This window comes from Polypterus senegalus, chromosome 1, assembly GCF_016835505.1.
Source record: "Polypterus senegalus isolate Bchr_013 chromosome 1, ASM1683550v1, whole genome shotgun sequence".
NCBI classification, from domain to species: Eukaryota; Metazoa; Chordata; class Cladistia; order Polypteriformes; family Polypteridae; genus Polypterus; species Polypterus senegalus.
This window is the reverse complement of record NC_053154.1, coordinates 26,185,961-26,199,876: the sequence shown is the minus strand read 5'-3', so window position 1 is coordinate 26,199,876 and position 13,916 is coordinate 26,185,961. Positions and strand designations below refer to the sequence as shown.

At 38.7% G+C, this 13,916-nt stretch overlaps 1 protein-coding gene across 2 annotated transcripts in view; it reads right to left on the bottom strand.

The window, feature by feature from the left end:
• LOC120523507 (zinc finger protein 536-like) overlaps positions 1-9,164 on the bottom strand; it is a 148,202-nt gene extending 139,038 nt beyond the window's left edge. For both annotated transcript variants that reach the window (XM_039744887.1, XM_039744901.1), the window contains exon 1: positions 9,057-9,164. The gene's annotated coding sequence lies outside the window, so the exon portion shown is untranslated. The remainder of the gene's footprint in view (positions 1-9,056) is intronic.
• Positions 9,165-13,916: the final 4,752 nt, after the last annotated feature.

The window sequence follows — 13,916 nt, the reverse complement described above, 5'->3', positions numbered from 1 at the left end:
GAGCTTCAGCGGTCACTATCCCATCAGCATTAACAGTGAGTGGGTGGGGACTGTCCAGAGTTTCAGATTCGTGGGAGTCCATATCAGTCAAGACCAGTCATGGAAAACAAACACAACAACAATGGCCAAGAAAGGTCTTCAGAGGCTTCACTTTCTGAGGAGCCCGAAGAAAGCACAACTCCCACAACAGCTGCTGGTTAACTTCTACAGCTAACCATATTGTGAAGTCTGTCAACACATACTGCATTATAGTGTGGTACATCAATGGAAGATATCTTCAATACCCATTGCAGCAGAAAGGCAAAGAACCTTTTCTAGAGATTCAACACACCCTAGCCATAGCATTTTTACTCCTCTGCCATTTGGGAGGAGCCTCAGAGCCCTGAATGCTTGCACTATCAGGCCGAAGAACAGATTTTACCCCAAAGCAATCAGCCTATTAAATGCACAGCGATCACTGCCCCTTCCTAATACAGAAACCAACACTGATTGAACTGAACATCTGTATCAACCACACATAGTCACACACGTATACATTATCCATGTGGAACTCATGACCACTGCATTGTCTGTAATCTTCACTGTGACTTTGTTTACTTGTGACTTCATTTATTTCTGACTTCATTTATTATTTCTCTATTTATACTTCTATGTTCACCTTTACTTTTATTCTTTGTATATCTAGAATTGTTAACAGTGACTGTGCTTCACACAGTTTAATATTTACTTAGTTTATTGTCCACTCTTATGTGCTTTTATATAAGGCATCTATATGCTTGCTCTAAACGATATTTCATTGTTCTGTGTAGTGACAATAAAGTTTTCTGGCTCTTGCAAGTGCTCAAATTGCTGGGCTTCATTATTTACACATTCTTGTACTGTACTTGTTAATATCAGTAACAGTAAAAATAAGAAGACAAATAATACAAATAAATAATACAATTAATAAATGCATATTACAAGAATAAAGTCACAACTGTAAATTTACTTTTACCACACCTTTATATATTAATATATAAAAGCAATCAGCCTATTTTTTATATATACTGTATATAAAAACAGCATATGTAAGTATATGTTATATATTGTTACGAGAAAAGGTTAGTACATCACCCCATGAAATGATATTTTCCATTGTAACATACTGTATGTGGGCATATCCAGATTTGCTCTTTATTTAAACAGTATCTGTGTAGGCTAGCTGTGAGCCTCAGTTATAGTGCTGCTGATTAATCAGATGTATCAGAAGTTCTATGTAACTAAGTAATTTTCTGCATAGAATACTGGTATTTGTATTTTTTTTACCTGGGGCTAATATTACTACTTCACATGAACTGCTCTCTGTTGAACATACTGTATAGCCATTAGTGGTGCTGGTGTGAAAGCGATTGCAGCAGAACTTTGTACTAAAGACGTATCCAGTAATGTTACAAAAGTGATTTAAAGTCGATTCATTCAAAGCTAAAAACTGCTAAAAATCTCGACTCTCCATTAGCATTAATGCCTAAAATACTACTGCTTATATATACAGTGGGTTTCAATAAATGTCACGTCGCTTTCCAACCCGTTTAATCGAGACCAAGGCAGCAGGAGGGATGGAGCTTATCCCAGCTAGCATGGCAAGAACAAACCCTGGACAGGGTACCAAACCATATCAGGGCAAACACACACTAGGGCCAATTTAGTGTCACCAATTCACCTAAAAAACAAGATATTGGACAGTGGGAAAGTCTTCATGGAAATTCACACAGACACAAGGAGAACACGCAAACTACTCACAAGGAACTCTGGTCTCCTGACTGTGGGGCAGCAGCGCTATCACTACACCACTGTGCTATGCCTGAATAAATGTCTACCAACTCTTTTCAATCATGCTCAATTCATGAAAGGAGAAATCCCCCCCTCTTCAAATACTGTCTGTGGGTTGTCAAGGAACCTAAAGAGATAAAACAGAGTCTCAAGGCTACAAGATAAACACTGTAATCCAGTGAAACAATGAAACTGTTATCCCAAAATGTTTGAGGAAAAATTCTGCAGCTGTTCCTACCTTTGATGAAATACCATGTTTGCCAGTGCTCATATTTGGAGTTTGTGAATTCTGATGAAATAGCCTAGAGCAGCCCACAGGCTGATGGGTACTGTAGTCCCCACTTTGGCATTTGCACAAGGTTGCAGATAGGATGAAGGGAATGGGGGAAACCCACCCCTTTCTCTTCAAATGCTGCATGTGGGTTGTCAAGGAACTTCAAAATGGTAAAACTGGGCCCCAAGGCCATAAAGGTCAAGAAACACTGCTCCAGGATAAAAGTTGTAATCCAGCAAGACAACAAAATTGTTATCCCAAAATGGTTGAGAAAAAAATGCAACAGTTCCTACCTTTGACATGGCACTTTTATCAATGCTCTTATTTAAAGATGTTGATGAAATAGCCTAGAGCAGCGCACTGGCTGATGGGAATTGTAGTCCCCATTTCAGCATTTCCCCAAGGATACCGATAATAGGAAGGGGATGGGGGATAATATATATTAAATACCTTTCTTACTGGATCAGTGCACGAAGTTGACCACATTCACAGTTACAGAGCCTGGCACGCACTTGCTAATCAACTTTTCTTTGCTCCTTTTGCTTCGATTAGAAAAAGAACCTTCATTTGCATAAACCCTATTAGCCCTATTTATCTGTGAGATTGTTGTTAGCGCTGTGGTGAAATGGGAGAGACAGTGTGTTACAATATTCCACTCAATTCACCATTATTAACAATAAACATCAACAAATAAAATAGACATGTATCTGCTAATTTTGTATTTTTCTGCAACATAATCAAATTTCAGTCAAATCTGACAAGGCATTTTTGAGATTTTGGGGGTATTTAGTTTTCTATTGTGAGGGGTTTTATACCCCTAAATATTGATATATCAAAATTTCGATACCTATCACCTTACATGAACCTTCCTGCCAAAGTACAGCTTTTCAGCTAAACAGGAAAGAGTGATTTTATATATATAATTGTATATATGGGCGGCATGCTGGCGCAGTGGTAGCGCTGCTGCCTCGCAGTTAGGAGACCCGGGTTCGCCCTGCGTGCAGTTTGCATGTTCTCCCCGTGTCTGCGTGGGTTTCCTCCGGGCGCTCCTCCGGTTTCCTCCCACAGTCCAAAGACATGCCAGTTAGGTGGATTGGCCCTAGTGTGTGATTGGTGTGTGGGTGTGTTTGTGTGTGCCCTGTGGTGGGTTGGCACCCTGCCCAGGATTGGTTCCTGCCTTGTGCCCTATGTTGGCTGGGATTGGGTCCAGCAGAACCCCGTGACCCTGTGTTCGGATTCAGCGGGTTGGAAAATGGATGGATGGATAATTGTATATATAATTTTTTTTTTTTGCAGGTGTCAGAAAGGAAGGACAGGCATCCTGGCCGGAATAAAGGAAGGATCCATACCCAGCCATTAGGCCACAATAGAAGGACCAGGCAAATGGGTTTACCACGAGCCCAGGGCTGAACCCGATTAGGACACTTGCAGGGTGGCATGAGAATTTGAGCCCTGTCAGGGTCTTTGGGGATCACCAGAGGCTGCTGCCTTGGGACTGCCCTGGTTCCCACATGACCAGGAAGTGCTCCGGACGACATGGGCAGGAGATCAGAAGCATCTCTCGGGTTGACTTTAAAAAAAAAAGGCCTCACTTTAACTGAGTCAGAGTCAGGGTGGCAGTATGCAATGCCTTTTTGGAGGAAGAAGAACTGCGAATGCTGTATTTTTGCTGGTGTTATTGAAAAGAAAATGATTTGTCAAATAAAATCTTTTATTTGAACCTGGAATTGTGTTGGGTATTGCTTTTCTTTGGTTTGGGGCTCAGTGTCACCCCTAGTGGTTACTATCTCTCTCTCTCTCTCTCTCTCTCTATAAAGGTCACAATGTATAGGTAATAAAGTATAACAAACATCAAGCCACATTTACATTTTGTATTCCATTGCATAATTTAAATAAACATAAATGCAAATTTCATATGTGGAAAAAGTAAATACACTCCTACACTTATCATTACCTCATACATCTTAAATTAGAATCAGGTGGAAATAATTAGAGCATCATTAGAGAGGATCTTCTTTGAAGCTGACTTATTTAAACCTCAGACTTCTACTTTGGTTTGCTCTTTTTGTTGAAGTGTGCATCATCAACATCCCTAAATCCAAAAAGCTCTCAGAGGGCTTCATGAAAAAGGTTATAGATGCCTAGAAGTCTGGGAAAGGATTTAAAAAGATCTCCAAACAACTGGAAATCAACTATTTCACTGTCTGGAAGATCATCTACAAGTGGAGATTTCAAACAACTTCCAACTTGTCCAGGCCAGCACACACCAAAACGTTCAGCCTGAGAGCAGAACTCAAAGAGGCTGAAAGAAGTCTCCTAGGATGTCATCACAGGACCTAGAGGTAGCACTTGCCATTGTTGATGCCAAAATCTACCATTAAAGAGGCTGCACAAATTACACTCACAAGGGAGGCATGCCAGGAGGAAACCAGAAAGAGAATCTGGGCAAGTTTGCCCTGAACGCCTAAGCAAGAAATGTTTGGCAGAAACCAAAGACAGTATATGATCAGAAGAACCTGATAACAACTGTAAACCATGAGGAGGAAATGTTATGGTCTGGCTGTGCTTTGCTACATCACGGCCTGGGCAGCTCACTATTACAGATTGCACTAGGAATTTATCATTAAACCAGACAATACTAAAGTACAAGTCAGAACATTTTTCAGAAAACTGAAACTCATCTGAAATTAGACGTTGCAACGTGACAATAACACTAAACATAAAAGTAAATCAATCAAAGAATGGCTGAAAAGAAAGTAAAGGAAGGGTCCTGGAATAGCCAAGTTAAAGTCCTGAACTGAATCTCTTTGAGATGCTGTGGGGCATTTGAAACAGGTTGTGCACATGAAACAGCCTTCAAATATCACACAGCTGAAAGAATTCTCCACAGAAGACTGGGAAAATCCTCCCAGTCAATGTCAGAGACAGCTGGACAGCTATAGGAAATGCCGACTGTATAACATGAGGGAGCAACACCAGCTATTAGAGCCAAGGGGGAATCTTACTTTTTTCACAGGCAGGAATTTTATATCTGTTCATTTTTCCTTAAATATTTCTTTTAAAATCATATGACATTTATTTATAGACACTGTTAAAATAAAGATTAAAAAAAATAATCATGAGGTGTACTTACTTTTTCACATGACTTTATACAACAGTACGTAATCTTTATAAATAAAATGATAACATACTCTGTCTTTTGAATTTTTTTTTTGGCTTTCTTTAATGTTCTTTATCCATTTTGCACTCTAACGACCTCATTTCAATAATCAGATCGCATCTTGTCTGTTTGTTCACCAGTCACGCAAAAATGACTGAAACAATTTTCATGAAATTTTGCAAGAAGCTTGGCATTAAATTTAAAGTATGGGGTACAAGATGTTTCAATTAGTTAACTGGGAAGGAGAATTGTAATGGGGTGGGGGGGGGAACTGCACATTATTCTAAAGAGGCTGAATCAAACTTAATGAAATTTTGCATATATAATAAAACCAAACCATAGTAAAATTCTGGCAACAAGGCATTTCAAACATTTTATCTGGACAGGTGTCTGTAAAGAGCAGGGAGTAAATGCATCACTCCGAATGTTCTATAATTTTGCATACTCATCACAGTTGACCTATCTTAACCTGCTGAGCTGATGGAAGCTTCAAAATAGAAGGAAAAAACACAAAAAGTGGTAATTTTACACGGCTTATATGCCATATCAATGAGTAAATTATTCAACAAGCCACCCAGTTTATTAATGTGAGATTAAACATCTATTTGTGAAACCACCATAAACCAAGAAAAACTTGCAGTGTTCATGGTTCCAACTCAGCAAGGAGTTACCGCAATTATAGAATCCAATCGCACACAAAAAGAACATATTCTTAATTCATGAAAGCAGAGAAATTGGTAAAGAGGTAATGTAGATGACAAATTGTACCCTTGCATTTCAGCTACACAAGACAAAGGGTCAACATTTTAAAAACACATATTTGCTTTTTTACATTAATCCATTATACAAGTGTACCCAGCACTTTGTCTATATATATATATATATATATATATTATATACACACACACATACACATATATATATATATATATATATATATATATATATATATATATATATATACACACACACACACACACACACATACATAATATACATATATATATTTACACACACACATATGGTGTATGCTATGTATACTTTTTTTAATTTTAAATATTTAATAATTATTTTAAGTTAAATTTATATTTATTATATTACACCATGTATCAAGTATGCTTAACACTCTTACGTTTAGCTTAGTCACTGCCTAAATTCAACTTGCCGTACATTTTTAACTTCGGTTCATATTGGTTTTCTTAAGGTATTTTTAATTTCTTGCACTCTCTAAAGATATGCAGGTCAAGTTCACTAGTGATTGTAATCCATCTTTGTATGAGTGAATGTGTCCGTTACATGCTCGTTCTGGCCTTATGCCCACTGCAGCCACAACAATACAGTGCAGAGCGAAGGTTTAGAATGTATAAATGTGGACCATTATACTTTAAATTCCTGACTGGGTTCTCTTCTGCCTTAATTTTTGAACAAAATTCTGTTAACTCCACAAATAAAATATTTTCTTTTATCCAAATGAAAAATGAAAACCCTGTGTAACTTACGTATGTCAAACATGATAATACACCGTATTACCAAATCATTTCTACATTTTTCTTTCGCCAGAAATGACGCAGCGCACGTCACCAAAGCTACTATGAGACTAACACCACAGGCTCCATTGTATGGCTAAAATCAATCTATGGACAATTTATTGTTTTATAGCTGCTTGACACCTTTAACTAAAGAAAATTACAAAATCTGAATAAGGTGTAATTGTTTCAGTGTACTTTTTTTTTTTAATATTATTTTTTTATTTTACATTAACAGCACAGAGAAGTTAGGCAACTTGTTCAGGGTCACATAACGAGTCAGAGGCAAGAATGTAACCAGCAACCTAGTAGTTTATATTTAGATACACTGTCACTACGCTAAACTGACAGTTAGTTGCCATTTACTTGCGAAGGCCCTCACAGAGACGTCCCAGATACACTGCTGTTTATTCCAGACTTCACAGAGTGACATTAAAACTATACTGTCAACTGAACATTGAGTTCACTGAACAGATGGAAAAAAATTGTGCATTATTTGAATTGTAAACGAGCATAAAATAGGGCTCAAAATCTTTCCAATATACTGAACTTGTTATTGCCTTACCAGTGGTTCCTTAGTTATTCATGAGACTGGCCTAATTTCTAACAAAACATTACATTCTCAAACCCCACTTAATCAGAGTTGGAAGTCCAGGCTGGATGCCAGTCCACTGCTCGGCACACTCACGCACAAATCCTTATTTCTATTATATGGTCAATAATCATTTACAACCTCTTGCACATCCATCGTATGGGAAGCACCCATTTGCAATACTGTGAATGTAATTATTTACTGAATACAATTGTTAGAAAAGGTTAACGGGGTGCTAACAAGCGGTTTCACACTTTACCCAGCTAGATGGCAAATCTGCACAGCACATCACCAGTTGGAGAAAACAGAACAAGCAAGTAATGCTGGAGGTCATTTAGCTTCTGAAATAACAGTAGTTCATCCAGCAGCGGCAGCTGTCTACTTGACTGCAGTGTCCCCGAGTTAACCGGCGAATGTAGTATTTCGCGTTGCCTGAGTAATTAAATTGAGCGATAACGTCAGACTTTAAACAAGTCCATGTTGTAGAAATAGCTCGGTTATAATTATTAATATGCGTACTATTGGTCGCGTTATGGAGTGGGGGTGGGGATAAACTGCTATATATGGATCTGTGTAAATCAATATGACTACTCTGATCTTTAACACCGTAACTATTAACGCGGTAATTTATTTATATTGTAATCGAGATCAGTTTATATTTCATATATTCAGAAATAAATGAACATTTACGATTAATTTCCGTGCAAACGCAAGACCAAAATCTATAACCCCCCAGTGTGTTTCACAGCGCCTGAGGTGCTTCATCACGCCCGCTTATGAAATTAAATAATCGAATCCAATGCGGCATTGCTTTGTGCACCCGGCTCATCCCCGCTGTCGCCGCCGCCGCCTCGCTTCACAACAAGCAGCGTGCATTTAGAACAAAAGACAGGCACAACAAAATACGGTATGGGCCACCATGACTCTCGCTTCTTGGACCGTTCCTCGGAGAGCGCACCTCCCACCCCCTAAATTAGAAAAAAAGGAGGCACACAAACAGCTAAACTGAAAAGATTTGACGGCATGTTAGGTAGCGATCGCTCCGAGCAGCCAGATGTACAGTCTGGGGTCCCGCTCTGGCCCCACACTATAACAGAGAGGAAAAAAAAAACTCCAGCGAAATGTTCCAAACTTCCAGCAAGGAATCCATGTTTCATTAAGTACTAACTTTTTAGGAATTTCACCTATAAGTAAAGTATAAAGTAGTAAATTATTATTTTAAAAATTATTACTCTATAACCCGCCTGTTTTTCTAGATTTATTTTGTGTTTTTATAAGGTAAAACGCCAAACAAATGCTTGCCTATAAAAGCGTCCCTTATCTGCGATAGTTCAGGAAAACACGTTCACGATAACTGATCCCCTTTCCAATCATAACCCAAGACCAGTCCAGTCCAGTCCATTCTCATCACCCTGCCTTGTCTCACTCTCCGCGAGGTTTACGGTGAAAAGGAGAAAGAAAGGCAAAAAGAGTGTGCCTGTGCGATATTCGATTTCAAACCGCTGAAGAGAATCGTGGGAAAAAAGACAGGGGGAAAACAGACGAAAAAGAAGAGTGAGGGATAAGAAAAGCTAAGTTGTTGCGAGCACAGCCTGTAGTCCGCTGGACTCTTAGTGAAAAACAGTTATATAGTTCAAAAACATCATTGCTTTTTTATTTTAAAAATTGCAATCAAAAGTAACATCGGGTACTCACAGTATAACAGCCAGCGAAGAGATTAGTGATGGCACACGTCATGATTACGTTTCAGCTGAATTAAATGCATTACGAGGGGGGAAAAAAATGGAAAGCTCTTTAGTGTTGTATTGCTCCTCTCTCTCTCTCTCTCTCTCTCTCTCTCTCTCGCTCGCTCGCTCGCTCTTTCGCATTTTTCAAAGATCCATTTATTGTGTGTATGCTTGATGAGAGAGAGAGTTGGGGGCGGGGGTAGCACCGCGAATGCTCACTGCAAATGCAATTATGATCCAGCATGCACCATTTTTAAAACACTTGTAATGCAAACGGATCTCTGTACAATACCCCCTCCCCGCTTCCCTTCCTTTCTCTCCCTCCCTTTTTAAACACTTACACATACACACAGACGCACATTAATAAACAGTAATTCCAGTTCACTCTGGTATGCTATACTGATCTGCACAATCCATGCATTGTTTATGGCTCTTATTGCAAAGAACGAAGGGGAGGTGCGGTGCGGGGGGGTGTGTGGGGGTGAATGTCTTACAGGATTATCACGTTGTCTAACCCGAAATGACGTTGCTTTTCTACTAGTACAAACTACTTAATTAATGTTAACCTGCTTGGCCATTCATTTGTAACTTACTGTTTCTGCTGTTTTGTTTCCATATAAACTATCATCATAGCTAGAGAAAAATAATACGTTTTTATACTGTAATGTGCGTGCGTTTTAAGCTCTGGGACAGGAAAGTATGTCACAAAGTTTGGTGACAACTGGAACAACATATGTAGTATCCATCCATTAATCTACCTGTTTCCCTGTTTCAAGTTTTCAGGGATTTAAGCTCAAGTTGAGAACCAAAGCTGGACCTGGTGCAGCTACTTTCACACACATCTATCTCCACACTTACTTATAGAGCATCTTATACAGTTTCTACTTAAGCTACAATGCATGTGTCTGGGGTGAAAAACAATGTTTAGAAAAAAAGACAGAGATACTATACCTCTGAACAAACAAGATCCATTTCTTCCAGGCTGCTAGGAGGAAACGTGTTGTTCCTAGTGGGCCATGCGTTATTTTAAATCCATTCCGTTGTAAATGCAGAACATTGACCAGGGGTCGATGGTCTTAGAGGCCACCAGAGTGAGCAGTGCCTTGGCAACCCCAACTTTTGATATGTCCATCACTCACTACAGAAGTAATTCCAGGAAAGACCAAAGAGTGATTCCAGGGTGCAATTTAAAGGCCATACAATACCAGACGATAAGACAGAAAGTAAAGACAGAAGGTAAAATATGTACATGGAGGAGGAGAGGTCAGGTTTTAAGTGTGTAAGAGACAGAGAGGAACTGAGAATGAAAAATGCTTATTGTGCAAGTCGGCAAGTCACAAAGTTTAAGTCATTTATATAAGGCTCAATAGTGCAACAGTTTTTTTTTTCTGTTGTTTTCTTACTTTCTATATTTTTTCAATCCTTTACTCTAGTAGCACAATTGCAGGGGTTGTTAAGCACCTTGTGGAGCTTTAATTATTAATGTACACTCTGAATCAGACCACATTTTAAGATTAAACACATATTATATGTTTAAAAAATATATGTTGATATGCAGTGTGTCTGCAATATGTAATATACACTAAAAGGTTAAATTCAGAAGCTAAGTTATTTAAGAAGGCTATAGGGTCCAGACTCCCCTTAACTTTGAATTGGATTGAGCAGTTTGAGAATTTAATGTTATGTTATACAGTGGAACAGGGGCAGCCGCTGTGTGGAGTTTGCATGGTCTGCTTTTGTCTTTTTATATTATACTAACTACTTTTTGTATCCTTTGACACATCAAAAATGTACAGATTTGGTAAAGTATGAGTGAATGTGAGGGCCCTATGATGGATTGGCACTTCATCCAAGTTAAATTTTTGCTTTTTGCCTTGCGGGATCTAGATGGTTTTGAATCTAGATTGAAAAGATAAATTAACTGATGTTTGTGTGAAAGCAGAAAGCCATCCATACATGCATTCGTGCATACATTTTCTGAACTCCCTTGTTTTGATGCATTATCACAGCCACATGGAAGGCTGAACTACCTTCCAATGAGATTTTAGTCCATTAAATAGAAGAAGTGTTAACCTTTATAGAAATCATCTACTATTCTTCAAACATAGTTTCATTCCTCTAGGTTTCCAGCATATGTTTTGTAATAGCTTCATGTGTTTTCTTTTCCTGGAATACTGTGTTTAGTTTCTGTTTTCCTCCTCTGTTGCCATTTGGACTAGATTTCTGTTAGCCAGCTCTTTGTTTAGTTTGCTTCTATGAATTATAATGAATCTTTAATTTCATTATTATTTTTATTTTAAGTATGTAAATTTTCCACGGTCAATTCTGATACTGTTTAATATTTTTAAAACTGTGTAAATGCAATAAGCCTGCCTCCCGTGAAAAACACTATATGAAATGAAACCACAATCTTTCTGGAGGCTATCACAACTGTAAGGCTGGGCGTCGTACATTATTGTCACTGTTTTCACAAATACATCTATTTTGTGCATCTGCTTTTTCCAATATGGTGTTGTAGAGGTTTAGTCTTTCCCAACAATAAAGGATACAAGGCCTTAGAGCACAGTAGTCCATCACAAGGATCATTCATGCACAATCACAGTCATTTGTATCAGGAAGATGGAGGTGAAGGAGGAAAGCAGATTTAAAGCCATTCCCACAGCAGATGCAAAGACACACAACATCAGAACTCCTAATCAAGTTTAATTCCAAAGACATGCCCAATTCTCCTCTATAACACCCTACGCTACATTCAAATCTTCTTCCATCAATGAGTTAATGGGTAAAGTTCATGACCCATTTAGGAGCCATTCAGTTTCCATCTTTAACATCAAGTGTGATCCTGGGTGAGTCACTTCCCCTGTCATTGCTGATATTGTATAAATATGGAATATCTAACAAAGTTTTAGGCAGAATAGCCCCCTAGTGGATGTTGTGTAGAACTCACTCATTGTGTTGTCTTCTTGAGTGAGCCATTTAACTCACCTGGGCTCCAACAGTTGGACCATGGGAAAAATTGTGCTAAAACATGTGAGGTGCTTTATAAAGGTTCTATGTAAAATACAGTTTAAATGTTGTACTTAACAGTGTATCATTCAGCTGTATAACAAAACCCACCCTAGTCACTGACCTAGCAACCAAAACCTTTTTTAAATCTTGATGTCTTAAGAACTGGTGCCTATAATTGAAAATTTAGTTTAACATAGCATGAAAAAACATTCTCTGACCCAGGGTTGCCAGGTGCCAGAGTTGATCTTGGCATGATTAAATTCAAGGTAGAAAGCAACCCTTGGTGGGGTGCCAGGCTAAAATTGGGCTCAAACACACATGCTCCCACTCCCACTAGCACTGGGCCAATTTGAAATGAACTTAATATACAATTCTTTAAGAGTATGGGTGTATAAACCAGTGAACCCAAGGGAAGATGCACACAAACACTTCATAAAAAAGGAAAACATACAGTGCGTTTTTAACCTTGATGTCCAAAGACCTGGAGGCTGCTTAATTTTCTATATAAAATTAGTGTTTTAAAATTATTTTATATATGGTACTTTAATTCATCCATTCATTTTGCAAACCGGATCATCCCAATTAAGAGTCACTGGGGACCAAAACCTATCTCGGTATGAATGGGAGCCATCACAAGACAAGTCTACAACTTCTTATTAATCATATGCACTGTCAATTAAATATAGGAGAAAATAACACACAAATAATGGGAGAACATTACACAAAGTCTACACAAAGAGTGTTCAGACCAGAATTCTGATCTGGAACTTCAAAGATGACAGACATTCCCTTTATTCATTCAGTTCAACTAGATGCAGGTTCAGTGCATTCTTATTTAGTGCATCTTGTTTAAGGAAACTTAGAATATTTTCAGAGACTTCTAGATACAAAGCAGTGACAGAAAAATACAAAACCATCAAGCGTTTCATTGCATATAAATAAGTCTTTTCCTAAATCATTGGTTGCCAGGCTAGCATCAGCTTTGAACAAGGCTACAGTCCAACACAGGGCACATTCTCATCTACCCTTGACTGATAAATATACAGTGCATCTGGAAAGTATTCACAGCGCATCACTTTTTCCACATTTTGTTATGTTACAGCCTTATTCCAAAATGGATTAAATTCATTTTTTTCCTCAGAATTCTACACACAACACCCCATAATGACAACATGGAAAAAGTTTACTTGAGGTTTTTGCAAATTTATTAAAAATAAAAAAGCTGAGAAATCCCATGTACATAAGTATTCACAGTCTTTGCTCAATACTTTGTTGATGCACCTTTGGCAGCAATTACAGTCTCAAGTCTTTTTGAATATGATGCCACAAGCTTGGCACACCTATCCTTGGCCAGTTTCGCCCATTCCTCTTTACAGCACCTCTCAAGCTCCATCAAGTTGGATGGGAAGCGTCGATGCACAGCCATTTTAAGATCTCTCCAGAGATGTTCAATCGGATTCAAGTCTGGGCTGTGGCTTGGCCACTCAAGGATATTCACAGAGTTGTCCTGAAGCCACTCCTTCGATATCTTGGCTGTGTGCTTAGGGTCGTTGTCCTGCTGAAAGATGAACCATTGCCCCAGTCTGAGGTCAAGAGCGCTTTGGAGCAGGTTTTCATCCAGGATGTCTCTGTACATTGCTGCTGTCATCTTTCCCTTTATCCTGACTAGTCTCCCAGTTCCTGCCACTGAAAAACATCCCCGCAGCATGATGCTGCCACCACCACGCTTCACTGTAGGGATGGTATTGGCCTGGTGATGAGCGGTGCCTGGTTTCCTCCAAACGTGACGCCTGGCATTCACACCAAAGAGTTCAATCTT